At 34.5% G+C, this 12,448-nt stretch overlaps 1 long non-coding RNA gene across 1 annotated transcript; it reads left to right on the plus strand.

Annotated features, from left to right (window-relative positions):
• The first annotated feature begins 6,140 nt into the window (after window positions 1–6,140).
• On the plus strand, window positions 6,141–11,834 carry LOC143067245 (uncharacterized). Its single transcript, XR_012975890.1, has 3 exons — window positions 6,141–6,477; window positions 8,984–9,292; window positions 9,806–11,834. It is a non-coding gene; the product is annotated as an uncharacterized LOC143067245 (long non-coding RNA).
• The last annotated feature ends 614 nt before the right edge of the window (window positions 11,835–12,448 follow it).

Below are 12,448 nucleotides of genomic sequence, written 5' to 3' on the forward strand. Positions count from 1 at the left end.
TAGACAAATTAGTATAAACTGATAGGTAGAAATCCTTCAGTATCATAAGGTCATAGTTTATGTCCTACGTTATCCTTTTTAAATAAAGAAGACATATCATGACCGAATTCAAAACAATCGACAGAGGTCAAATTGTATAGCTTCTTTTCGTATTCAAAAGGTTCATTGATACTATATACAGAATTCAAATAGCAATTTTGGCAGACTAAACTATAAATTGCAACGTTTTTTTCAAACCTGAAGTGCTAAGTAAGGGTCTGATCAACATATATTCCAATAGTGTTTATGTTACCACTCCCTTGTACATGTATTGTGTAGCCGAACATCAGTCAAGATTACATTTTTGTTATGCTAACAGAATTAAATCTGATTTTTTTCTTGTGTTACATAAATGACTTACATACTTTTTTTACAGGAGCTTTTGTCCTGATTGATCAATCTTTAACGGTGTGACCACCCTTTCGACTAAAATGTTTGATTGAAAAGTACTTGTTTGCACTTTTGGAAAAAACATACAAATCTACAGGAGATTTTTAAAATGACTTAAAGATCGATTTTGTGCTTTCTGTTAGTTAAACATGTTGGCTGAAACACTGAAGGTCATCATTTCCTAGGAAATTGTTTCTCTTAGTGTAATCAGTTTGATAACACTTTTATTTTCACCTATATTGGTCTTCTTGAGTATGCACCTGATTTTATGACCACGTCATAAATTTCGAAATTGTCTAATCGTCTTATATTTTCATGATATATTTCATTACCATCCTAGCATCACTTCAATCATGACTGTTTTGTATGTGTATGCTCACTGCTTTAATTTTTTCATTGGTCTCCTCCCGCCTTAGCTTGAATATTCGTGTCCTCAGTATATTCTTTTTTTCACTTTAGTCCGGCGGCTACAAGCATATTTCAGACGAATTGTGCACATCCTGTTACAAGCATGAAATTTGGCATAGACCTTCCTCAACTATTACTCTTTTATTTCAGATAGGGAGGCATTTGAAAAAAATGTCTCACTTCCGGTAAAATCCAAAATGGCGGACGTCATACTTAAATCATCCCAATATCGAAGGCTAGCGTGTTAAAATGTGTTATTATCATGCTACTCTCATAATATTTGGTACAGACCTTTGTTTTTTTACTACTTTTGGATAAATTAAATAGATTAGATGTTTTCAGAGACCCCATTTCCGGTTGAAATCCAATATGGCTGACATTGTACTTAAATAAGCTTATTTTTTAAGGAGGGTAATTGAAATGTGTTTTAACGTATTGCTACTATAATTACATTGTGTATGAACCTTTCTTTGGTGTTTCTGATGGATACAATGCATAAGACATATGTCTTAAAACCCTTACTTCTGGTAATATCCAAAATGGCGGACATAGAAATATCAATTTTTTATTCAAATTTTCATTTTTTTCAAAATTTAAAGAAAATGATTTTATTTTGTGCTGGTCATTAAACTTTTGGCTTATTTATCCTCAAAACCACTTATTCTAGCATGTTGTAAATATTTAGATATAAAATTGACACTTCCGGTTAAAAATATGACGTAAATTTCAAAGATGAGTCCTCAATCTATTTCTTCGATGTAGAGTTTTGGATAGATTGATTAAAACAAAATGAAATCACTATAGTACTAAACATTATTTAGAATTATTACTATTTGGCCAAGAATACATGTTTAATCACAGTCACCATGACATGCACATATCGCAGTGCACGGGATACCCGATTTTCCACATTAAATATGACCGCGGTATCCTTTCTTACATCCACAATGTATAAGCTTTTGACAAAATGATGAGGCCTCAAAAAGAGTTTTTCAAAAGTTATCCTCTTTGTCCCCACCTGGAGTGGGTAGCATAAGAGCCAATCCCAAGCTCGTCTCCCTAAACATCTACCTAAGTATATTGCATGATTTACATGCTGGAATAAACTAAACCAAGTTGAGGGAATAGCCTCAAAAAGCCGTCCCTGTTGCGCAAATAGTTATTTTCTTGCTTCGTTAACCATGTTATACCCATCTGTTAAGTTTGTGCGATCTTACAGTAAAACCCCGGTGATTTAGTCTGCTTGATCATAATTCTTCTTGTCAAAGTCACCTCTTCAAATGCTATCAATGTCTCCCATATAGTCTTTTCCCCTTTCAAGCAAAGAGAGAACCATATCACAACAGGTAAAGACATGGATAACAATAAGTGTTTCAGATCACTCAGATCACTCATTGCCTAGTGCATTTGAAAGGCCATTGATAGATAGTAATCCAAAGTCTTTTGCCCCCCCCCCCCCCAAACACAATCCATAGTTCGTCTACCGCTATGTCACGTAAGAGCGAAACAGTAGTGCCGCATGTGGAGCAGGATCTGCGGATCTGCTTACCCTTCCGGAGCACCTGAGATCACCACTAGTTTTTGGTGGGGTTCGTGTTGTTTATTCTTTAGTTTTCTATGTTGTGTCATGTGTACTATTGTTTGTCTGTTTTGTTTTTTTAATTTTTAGCCATGGCGTTGACTGTTTGTTTAGATTTACGAGTTTGACTGTCCCTTTGGTATCTTTCGTCCCTCTTTTAGTGACAGCATCATCATTAACGACTGTTCGAATCATGACTCGTTCAAGTGCGTGTTTCACTGCATCAGACACATGCACCATGATTTTAGTGTCTGCCTCTAAATGTGAACTTGACGCTGAACTTGAAATACATTACGTGTTGGATAAGATAGAATATCCTGACCATTTGTTGCTTTAACTACCATACGCATCCAAGACTTCATCCACTCGTAATTCAGTTTCAAGGTATTTGATTTAGGTAAGGACATAATACCCAATCAGCATACTCAGTAGGCCGTAATTCAAAATCGGAGAGCTGATTTCCAACATTTACAAAGACTGTGGTATTGTTTCTTACATCCATGAATTCTGCAAAAACACATATTTTCTTGCCTTGTTAACCTATAAAATAAAATCTGTTTCTTATTTTTTTCGATCTTCCAACAAAACCACGTGTCGTTTTCAATGACATTAACATCAAATCCATATTGTGATGTTGGCTGGTCAATCATCATTCTAAATGCTATAGTCACATCTTCAAACTCCATTAATGTCACCAACGTAGTTCCTTTTCCAGCAAACGCGTTATCTTTTAATGCCTAGTTCATTTGAAAGGTCATTGATTGATATATATCTTATACTTTTCCCCTTCAAAATGCAAACCAAAGTTTGTCTGCCCCTATGTCACGGAATAGCGAAACAGCAATGACATCAGTATCGACTGTTTGAGTCATGACTCAGTTAAGTCTATGTTTCACTGCATCAGACACATCTATCTTGACTATAGTGTCAGTATCTTTGTGTAAACATGGTGCTAAACTTGAAACATCATCAAGTGGTGGATAACACTGAACATCCAGAGCATTTGTTGCTTCAACTACCTTGTACTCAAAATTGTATTGAGCAAGCTTCTGTGAATGAAAACTTAAAAGTTCTTTCTTACTGTCGTCATCCCTCAGAAAACTTTCCCAATTGTGAGGATGTTTTTAATCCTGGGTTCGTCTGTGTATTCCCTTTCCCCTAAATGTTGCCCTTGCTTCTTTAAGCAGCTTTCAAACTTCCACCATTATTGTCTATGTTCACATCCAACACTACATTCACTGTTGTTACAGTTTCAAGGTGTTTCCTAACGAGTATGATGATTGGGTATTATGTCCTTACCTTAATAGAATATCTTGAGACTGTAACAAGAGTGGATGAATCTTTGATGAGTATGGTAGTTGTAGCAACAAATGCTCAGGATATTCTATCTTATAAACCAAGTGATGTATTTTAAGCACCATGTTCACATAAAGAGACTGACACGTAAATCATGGTGCATGTGTCTGATGCAGTGAAACACGCACTTAAAAGAGTCATGATTAACAGTCACTGATGATGCTGTCAATACTATTTCGCTATATTCCGTGACATAGGGCAGACAAACTATGGATTGTATTTGGGGAGGCTAAAATCTTTGGATTAATATCTATCAATGGCCTTTCAAATGCACTAGGCAATGAGTGATCACACACTTTTATTTCTGACCCATACCTTATGACGGGTTGTGATACTGTTCTCTCTTTGCTTGAAAAGGGAAAAAAAGACTGCGTGGGAGACATTGATGGTATTTGAAGATGTGTCTTTAACATAAAGAATGATGATTGATCAGCCTAAATCACCGGGGTTGTACTGTAAGATCGCACAAACTTATCAGATCTAACATGATTAATGAAGCAAGAAAGTCAATTTTTGCACAAAAGGGAAAACTCATTTAAAGTTAGGCTATTCCCACGACTTGTTCTAGTCTTTTCAAGCATGTAAAACGTGTAATATAATAATGCAGGTGTTTAGTGAGACGAGCTTAGGATTGACTCTTATGCTACCTAGTCTTGTCACTAATGGATTGCGAAGGGACAAAGAGGGTCCCTTTTAAAAATAACTCTTTCTGAGACCTCATCATTTTATTATGGATGTAAGAAAGGATGCCGCGGTTATTTCTAATGTATAAAATCGGGTCTCCCGTTCACTGCCTTGTTTGGATGTGGTGGTGACTGAATAAGCATGTATTCTTGGCCAAATAGTAGTAATTTTAAATATTTTTTAGTACTATAGTGATTTCATTTTGTTTAAATCAATCTATCCAAAACTCTACATCGAAGAAATAGATTGAGGACTCATCTTTGAAATTTACGTCATATTTTTACCGGAACTGTGAACTTTGTATCTTAGCATTTACAACATGCTAGAATAAGTGGTTTTGGGGATAACTTAAAGCCAAAAGTTTAATGACCAGCACAAAATAAAATCATTTTCTTTACATTTTGAAAAAAGTTGAAAATTTGAATAAAAAATTGATATTTCTCTGTCCGCCATTTTGGATACTTCCGGAAGTAAGGGTTTTAAGACATATGTCTTATACATTGTATCCATCAGAAACACCAAAGAAAGGTTCATACACAATGTAATTATAGTAGCAATACGTTAAAACACATTTCAATTACCCTCCCTAAAAAATAAGCATATTTAAGTACAATGTCCGCCATATTGGATTTTAGCCGGAAGTGGGGTTTCTGAAGACATCTAATCTATTTAATTTATCCAAAAGTAGTACAAAACAAAGGTCTGTACCAAATATTATAATAGTAGCATGATAATAACACATTTATACACGCTAGCCTTCGATATTTGGCTGATTTAAGTATGACGTCCGCCATTTTAGATTTTACCGGAAGTGAGACATTTTTTTCAAATGCCTCCCTATCTGAAATAAAAGAGTAATAGTTGAGGAAGGTCTATGCCAAATTTCATGCTTGTAACAGGATGTGCACAATTATTCACAAAGCCGCCGGACTATTCATATGTTATTGATCTATAAAGCAATTTCCCAAATGTTATCTCTTTTAAAATATTTGTTCACGTCACAGGTTTGAAAAAGGAAACTCCAGATGATCAACCTACTCCATCACTGATTGTGGGTAAGTTTTGTTTATCATTTTTTACAGAAAACTAACGTTATGCTCCTTTCAAATAGTTTGATGGTTTTCTGATTTTTGTATATATAGGGAACTCATATTTAGATAAACAATTGTTGAATCTGATACATTATCAAAACAAAAAGTATACGAAAAATGGAACATGGATATAACTTTTTTTTTAAATAATGAAATTAAAAGCATTTCAGGTAATGCATTAATTAATTGCTAATTTATTCCAGGAGCACAAATTTCATGTCATGCTCACAATTTAAACATTTTTATGAAACATCCTACAGAAAGGTGTCTTTTGGTTTTGGTTTTCTTTAACAGATTAAAAATTGAATGTGGTCAATATATTTATGATCTAGTTTTTCTTATGTTTTGGCTTGTCTCATGATATAAAATGACAAATATGTGGCATGCTGGACAATAATACAAATATACATAGGTCAATGGACCAATATCAGAACAATTATAAGTCACCGTCAAACATTTAATTCAACAATGAACAAGCCCTATACCGTACCATAAGTTGTCAAAGGTCATATATAGTTCAAAGTATGACAAACAGCTTGATGTATATCACGCAAAAAATAAAGTGAATATTGAATAAAGTACTGTCTTTTTTAGATAAATGTGAAAATGATATATCTACTGCAACGGTTGGAGAACAAATATGTATTCCTTACACACAACAGTTTACTAGCAACCCGTCAGGTATACAGGTGAAACAAGTGTCATCGCAATACTTCAGTGCACTTCCAAGTTTTTACATCAATGTGTCAGCCGATACGGTTTCCCAAAAAAAAGAAGATTGGATAATTAACTACAACATTTCAAGACCTGACCAACCATTGCGTTTCATGAAGGAAAATGCAACATGTGATAGTATTGGTATTTACGAAATTACTATAGAATATGACGATGGAAATGTAACATCCTTCAAATTTGAAATCAGTTTTGGAGGTATGCATAAAATTAGTAATGACCATATAGCGGATTATTTCCCGATTAAGGGACAAAAAAGTATTCTAAAAGTTTGGCGAATTTTTTTTTTTTTGGTGGATTCTATTAAATCACAATTGAATATTTTGGTGGATAATGACATTGTTGTAGTAAAAAGGTTGTGAAACTTGACAATCCCCTTCTCTTTCATGAATGTGACCTACCGAATTAGACTATTTACCGGATTTGTAATCACATAAGCAACACGACGGGTGCCACAAGTGGAGCAGGATCTACTTACCCTTCCGGAGCACCTGAGATCACCCCTAGTTTTTGGTGGATCGTGTTGTTTATTCCTTAGTTTTCTATGTTGTGTCATGTGTTTTTCTGTTTGTCTTTTTCATTTTTAGCCATGGCGTTGTCAGTTTGTTTTAGATTTATGAGTTTGACTGTCCCTTTGGTATCTTTCGTCCCTCTTTTTTGACAAACAAGTGACTAAAGTTATGGCTGATTAGATTGATTTTTCGGAATAACCTCATATTTTTTTTATTAGATTCTGCTACAGTGAATCATAAGATTCCGCTAATTAGATATCAGTTACAGGTATTCAAACGTCTTGTAAATTTTACGATTAATTAGTCACGAAATTTACCGGACATTGCTGTACTAAAAATAACACGTTTTAAAAAACATCTTCTCAGTGGTAATGAGGTCATAACACGAATCATGATAAATCATATTGATTGAGAAAAGAAAACAACAAAAATCAGTTTGTTTGCTTCTAACTGTAAATTAGATCCATGTCCCATCTGAAGAAGATGCAATGACCGCTATTTTTGTTTTTGTTTTGAGCACCTACATGTTTTGGTAACACATATGAAGAAACCTACAGTAACGTAGGAAAAGCTGGAAGTATGAATTAGGAATCAATTTCTATCAGTTCTAACTATTCTTTTGTACTTATGTGCTTTCTTTAAGATCTAAACACAGAGTGTTAATTGTTGTCGAAATTTGTGTTCTGAAAAACAGTTGAAGAAGCCATTGGCATATCCAGTAAATAAAATGTTGTTCTAACGGATATTTTTTTTTCTGTTTGAATATCAGAAGAGAACTTGAAGATTCAATTCCAAAAAAGGGTTATCATTGAATTTGATTTCCATTTACCAATCGTTATAGTTTCATGGGTTTCGAAGTTATCCTCGAATGAAAATGGAAATGGGGAATGTTTCAAAGAGACAACATTGCGAATAAAGAGAAGATAACAGCACAAAATCACCAATTGGTCTTCGACACAGCGAGAAGATCCCACACATAGAGACGGGCTTAATCCGGTCATAAAACCTAAAACATCTAGGCGATTTAAGACCTGGTCACAACGAACCCACGAAACATCTATGCAGCCTCACGACATGAAAATTTGTCAAATCGTGGTCGTTTGTGATCATCGTACAACAGTCTCACGATATTTTGAGCATCGTTGCCCTGTCGTGTGTCGTAGGACGAAAATTGGACATTTACCTTTTTTTTGCTCTACAAATTTTTTTTTTTATCGTGTTACTGTCTTGTGGCTTTCGTGATAGTGTCTTACCACTGTCGTGCGACTGTCGTGCAATAAACACATTGTCTTGGGAACCAACATAAACCATTTTAATAAAGAACAATCGTACAACTGTTGCACGACTGTCGTATGACATTCCTACGACTGTTGCAAGACGCTCGTGATACAGTCGCACGATTGTCTCACGAATACCAAATTTCGTACGATGCTTGCACAACATTAACTGTCCGTCGTACGATAGTGATACATTCCTCGTACAACATATTTTAGAAGAATACAATTTGGTGATAATGAATGTTTGGAAAAACAAACCATCTGTTTTTAAAATAGGATAACTATTCCACCAGAACGATAACGCTTATCCCTGCTAAATTAGCGCCTTTTCGGACTGTTAGCGTTAATTCGATCCCGTGAACAATATAGGAGCCAACGAAACACCCTACGTTGGTTGGTAAGGCCATGGATCGAAAGACGCCTGATACTTGGACAGAATAGTATACACTAATGCAAGAGATGAAGCGAAAATATGCCGGTAATATCGTTGGATTCATGAGGATGGAGCCAAGTTTGTTTCAAGACAGTGGCACGACAGTCGTACGACAGTGCCACGACGGTAACACCCGCATTCAATATCATGAAAACGTGAAAAATAGCCCCAAACAACTCACGAGTGTCGTACGACTGCCGCACGACAGACTTGCGACTGACCTACGACAGTAAAATTACAACTATTTTTGCTCTGTTTTGTACCCATCGTGGATATGTCGAAGTTGATGTGACCATTCGAAATATTATTTTGACATGTTGCACGACAGTGCCACGACAACTATTGTATAGATCTTCCACGAAAAAAAGTCGTACGAACTGTTGTGGCCGGGGCTTTAAATATGAAATAAAACAAAACTAGTATTGTTATTCTGTTAACGCAATACATTATGAATTATCTTTATATTTTCTTTTTTATTATAGATCCACAGCTAGAGCAAAGCGTAACCCGACTTAATGACAAAGTTTATGTCCATTGTGAAATGAAAAAAACGTGCATGGCCAGTTCTTTAGCATTGTTTGTAAACGATGGGGGATCGTCACGTTTGATACCTGATATAGATGTATGTAGCTTTACTGATAAGAACAGTGGTACCACAGTCTCAGCTGACGCGATCCTTCATATTTCGCAGTTATCGGAAAATCATACGATATCCTGTGTTCCACTAATGACGAATATGGAACTTTCTGCAAACCTGACATCAACTTCCGGTATACCTGTATGTGAAGGTGGTATGTATTACATTAATCATTTTCAACATCTTCTTATTTGGGACCTGCAATTACCTTGCACAAATATATGTAGATGCTAGCTAATTAGTTTTCAAGTTTGGTTGTTGACATCGATCACGCTCAGGACTATAAATTTGGCGAAAAAAATGTAGTTTTTCAGACATAAATGAAGAGTAGGGACGAACCAGTCTCTTTCAGTCTTATTCTTGCATTTTTTTCGCTAAACTGACAAAATGTCAGAAAATACAAGTCAAAAAAAATTTGTGGATTCATGTATTCATTTGTTACTCCGAGCAATCTAAGATTAAAGAAAATAATCAAAACCATTTTGGTTTGAAGTATGAATGATTCGGGAAAAAGTAATTTTTTGTTCGTCTAGTTGAATTTAACAATATAAATGTAATCCTTTATTTCCGATGTAGTAATACACATGTACTAGTTTGTAAACATGTTTTAGTGTTCGACAGTTAGAGAGACAGAGAGTCAATTACATCCATATTTTCTGTTTTATAGATTGTGTACCTGATTGCAAGGATGATCCACAAGGTGAAGCATACTTTCCAGACAAAAATGACTGTTCTAAGTTTCACCAATGTTCGAACGGACAACTTGTGTCTCAATCCTGCTCACCATCAACATACTGGTCAACTAGAAAATGCACGTGTCTTCATTTTGATGATGACATTTGTAATAGAGACACTAAAAGATTCTTAAGTCCACTTTTGTCCATCGAAAAATGCACCAATGCATCGCTTGTGTAGTGAATTTTTAGGGAATAAAGGGTGACTAGGGAAACGAAATATGGTCACTGGGTCTTCTTCCGACCGGCAGTAAAACGCTTGCCGAAGTGGGGTGTGCACTTAGTTTGCAGGATATATCAAGTTCGCAGTCACGTCCGGTCAGAATGGGGATGTTTAATCCGATATCTCGTGTTAAATGAGTGCCGCCCTTTGCACATTAAGACCCTTGCAGCAACTCTATGAGGGGTTTGTAGGTGGCATATTGCACGGCAAAATTTCTGACCCTATCCAATATAACCTCATTTTCCAGTGGCAGTCCAAATTTTTCCCGAACATCATCTCGAAATGCTTCTATTATGACAAGACCTACCTATTGTATTTATTTTTAACTTGTTCTCGTCCTTAATATGCATAAAATATTTGCCACTGGACGTTAAACAACTAACAATCACTCAAGCAATTAGAAACAAATATATCAAATAATATAGGTTCATTTCTTCGTTAATATCAATTTTCTTAAGTTACCATAATGATTATGTTCGAGTCCCTGCATTTGACACGGCGAGATAAATGAAAGTATTTAAGTCCACGGTACTAGGGCATCGGGTTTCTATGCATGTTGCACCTTAAAATTTAAATGCACTTTTTTCAAACAAATATGAATATTTACCAAAATGTGTACATGTACAATTCCGAGAGAAGACGATTATATTCACTACATTTCCGAATTTACAAGTATTATACAAAAATACTTAAAAGTAAATATATTCTAGAATGTGATAAATGAACTTATTAATGTATTTGATTAATTAAATAAATGGTATCTGTATAGTAATACTGTGAAAGAAACGATTTGTTTTGATGAGTGACTGCTGAATGTATAGTAATTATGTTTTTGTTATATGAATGATGTCTGTTTAGTAGTAATGGGAATGAAACTTTCTGTTTTGTCTTATGAATAGTTTATGTATAGTGATACTTTGAATGATATAATTGGATTAATGTATTAGCCCCTTGATGACATATCCGTATATAAGATGATAATTTGATGCTTTATATAACTTTGTAGTTGTAAAGATATATTACACAAGACATAAACTACCATTTACTTTTAAAGTATACTACTTTCAAATTGGATGCCGGTCCATAAATATTCATTATTGCATTATTTTCTACATTTGAAAATGCCTGTTCCAAGTCAGGAATATGACAGTTCTTGTCCATTCGTTTTTTATGCGTTTTGTTATTTGATTTTGCCATTTATTATGGACTTTCCTTATTGATTTTCCTCTGAGTTCAGTATTTTTGTGATTTTACTTTTTATATGACAAACTGAAGTTTCAGATTGAAATCTCATCATTCAAATCATTTATTGTAATAACATAAAACAATGCACTTTGTCTTACTTTTATGTTTTGATGCTAGGCATTTATGTCTGCTAGAACCATTTCCTATAACTAAGGCAGATAGCACATAAATAAGGGTTTATCTGAATGATGGAAGTTAAGTTGTATATGAACGCTGACTTCATATATTCTATTTGGATTATGGCATTCATTTTATTTAGAATTTTACATCCCTTTCCAACAAACCTATTTAGGTGGAACTCACTCTGTTGACTGAATGATGTATGGGATATTAACTTACTTTTTTTCCTTATGTTTCACTTAGTCCAGTCATTTAATGTGTGTATTGTTTGGGTACAATCCCTGCAATATTGATTATGTAAGTTTGGGATTTAAAAACATACCTCATATAGTTCATGTATATTTTCTTTTTTATAAATTTGTTTATCACTGTTATTTTGATCTGATTTGTGTTATTTGTACATCTTAATCACAAAGAGCCATATTTTAACAAGACAAAACTAAAAAATATGTTACTCGCTTTAAAGCCTTAAAATTAAGAATGACAATGAGTACTCCAGTACTCGTTCAGAAGGCCAGGCACTTGAGTACAATTTGAGTACTCGAAAACTCGTCTGTTCCTATAAATCATGATATTTTTCACCTTCCCATTTCCACTCACTTTAGTTCCCTTTGCAAAATTCTTTGTTAAACTAATAAAAAAATATGTATATTCACAACGCAAAGACGTTTATTCTAATACTTCTATGTGTTGAATCTTAATCTAAGGTTTATTTTAAATAGAAAAACGTGTTTTATAGCAGTACCAGCATGTTCCTTCCGAGAGGACTTGTTCATGTTCTAGACCTATTGTAACACAATTCAAAACATATTTTAACCTGAAGTTGTGGGTCATATTATATTTCTGAATAAGAACAAAATCAAAATGCCCTGAGGCGAACCTTCCACAAACTATTAGAGACACTCTCATTAATTTATTATTCACAAGCTGTACACTAATTAAATATCATTTCGTATCAGTATTTGAAGTTCAATATTTTGTTGACAAA

The sequence above is a fragment of the Mytilus galloprovincialis genome, chromosome 3 (assembly GCF_965363235.1).
Source record: "Mytilus galloprovincialis chromosome 3, xbMytGall1.hap1.1, whole genome shotgun sequence".
Lineage (NCBI taxonomy): Eukaryota > Metazoa > Mollusca > Bivalvia > Mytilida > Mytilidae > Mytilus > Mytilus galloprovincialis.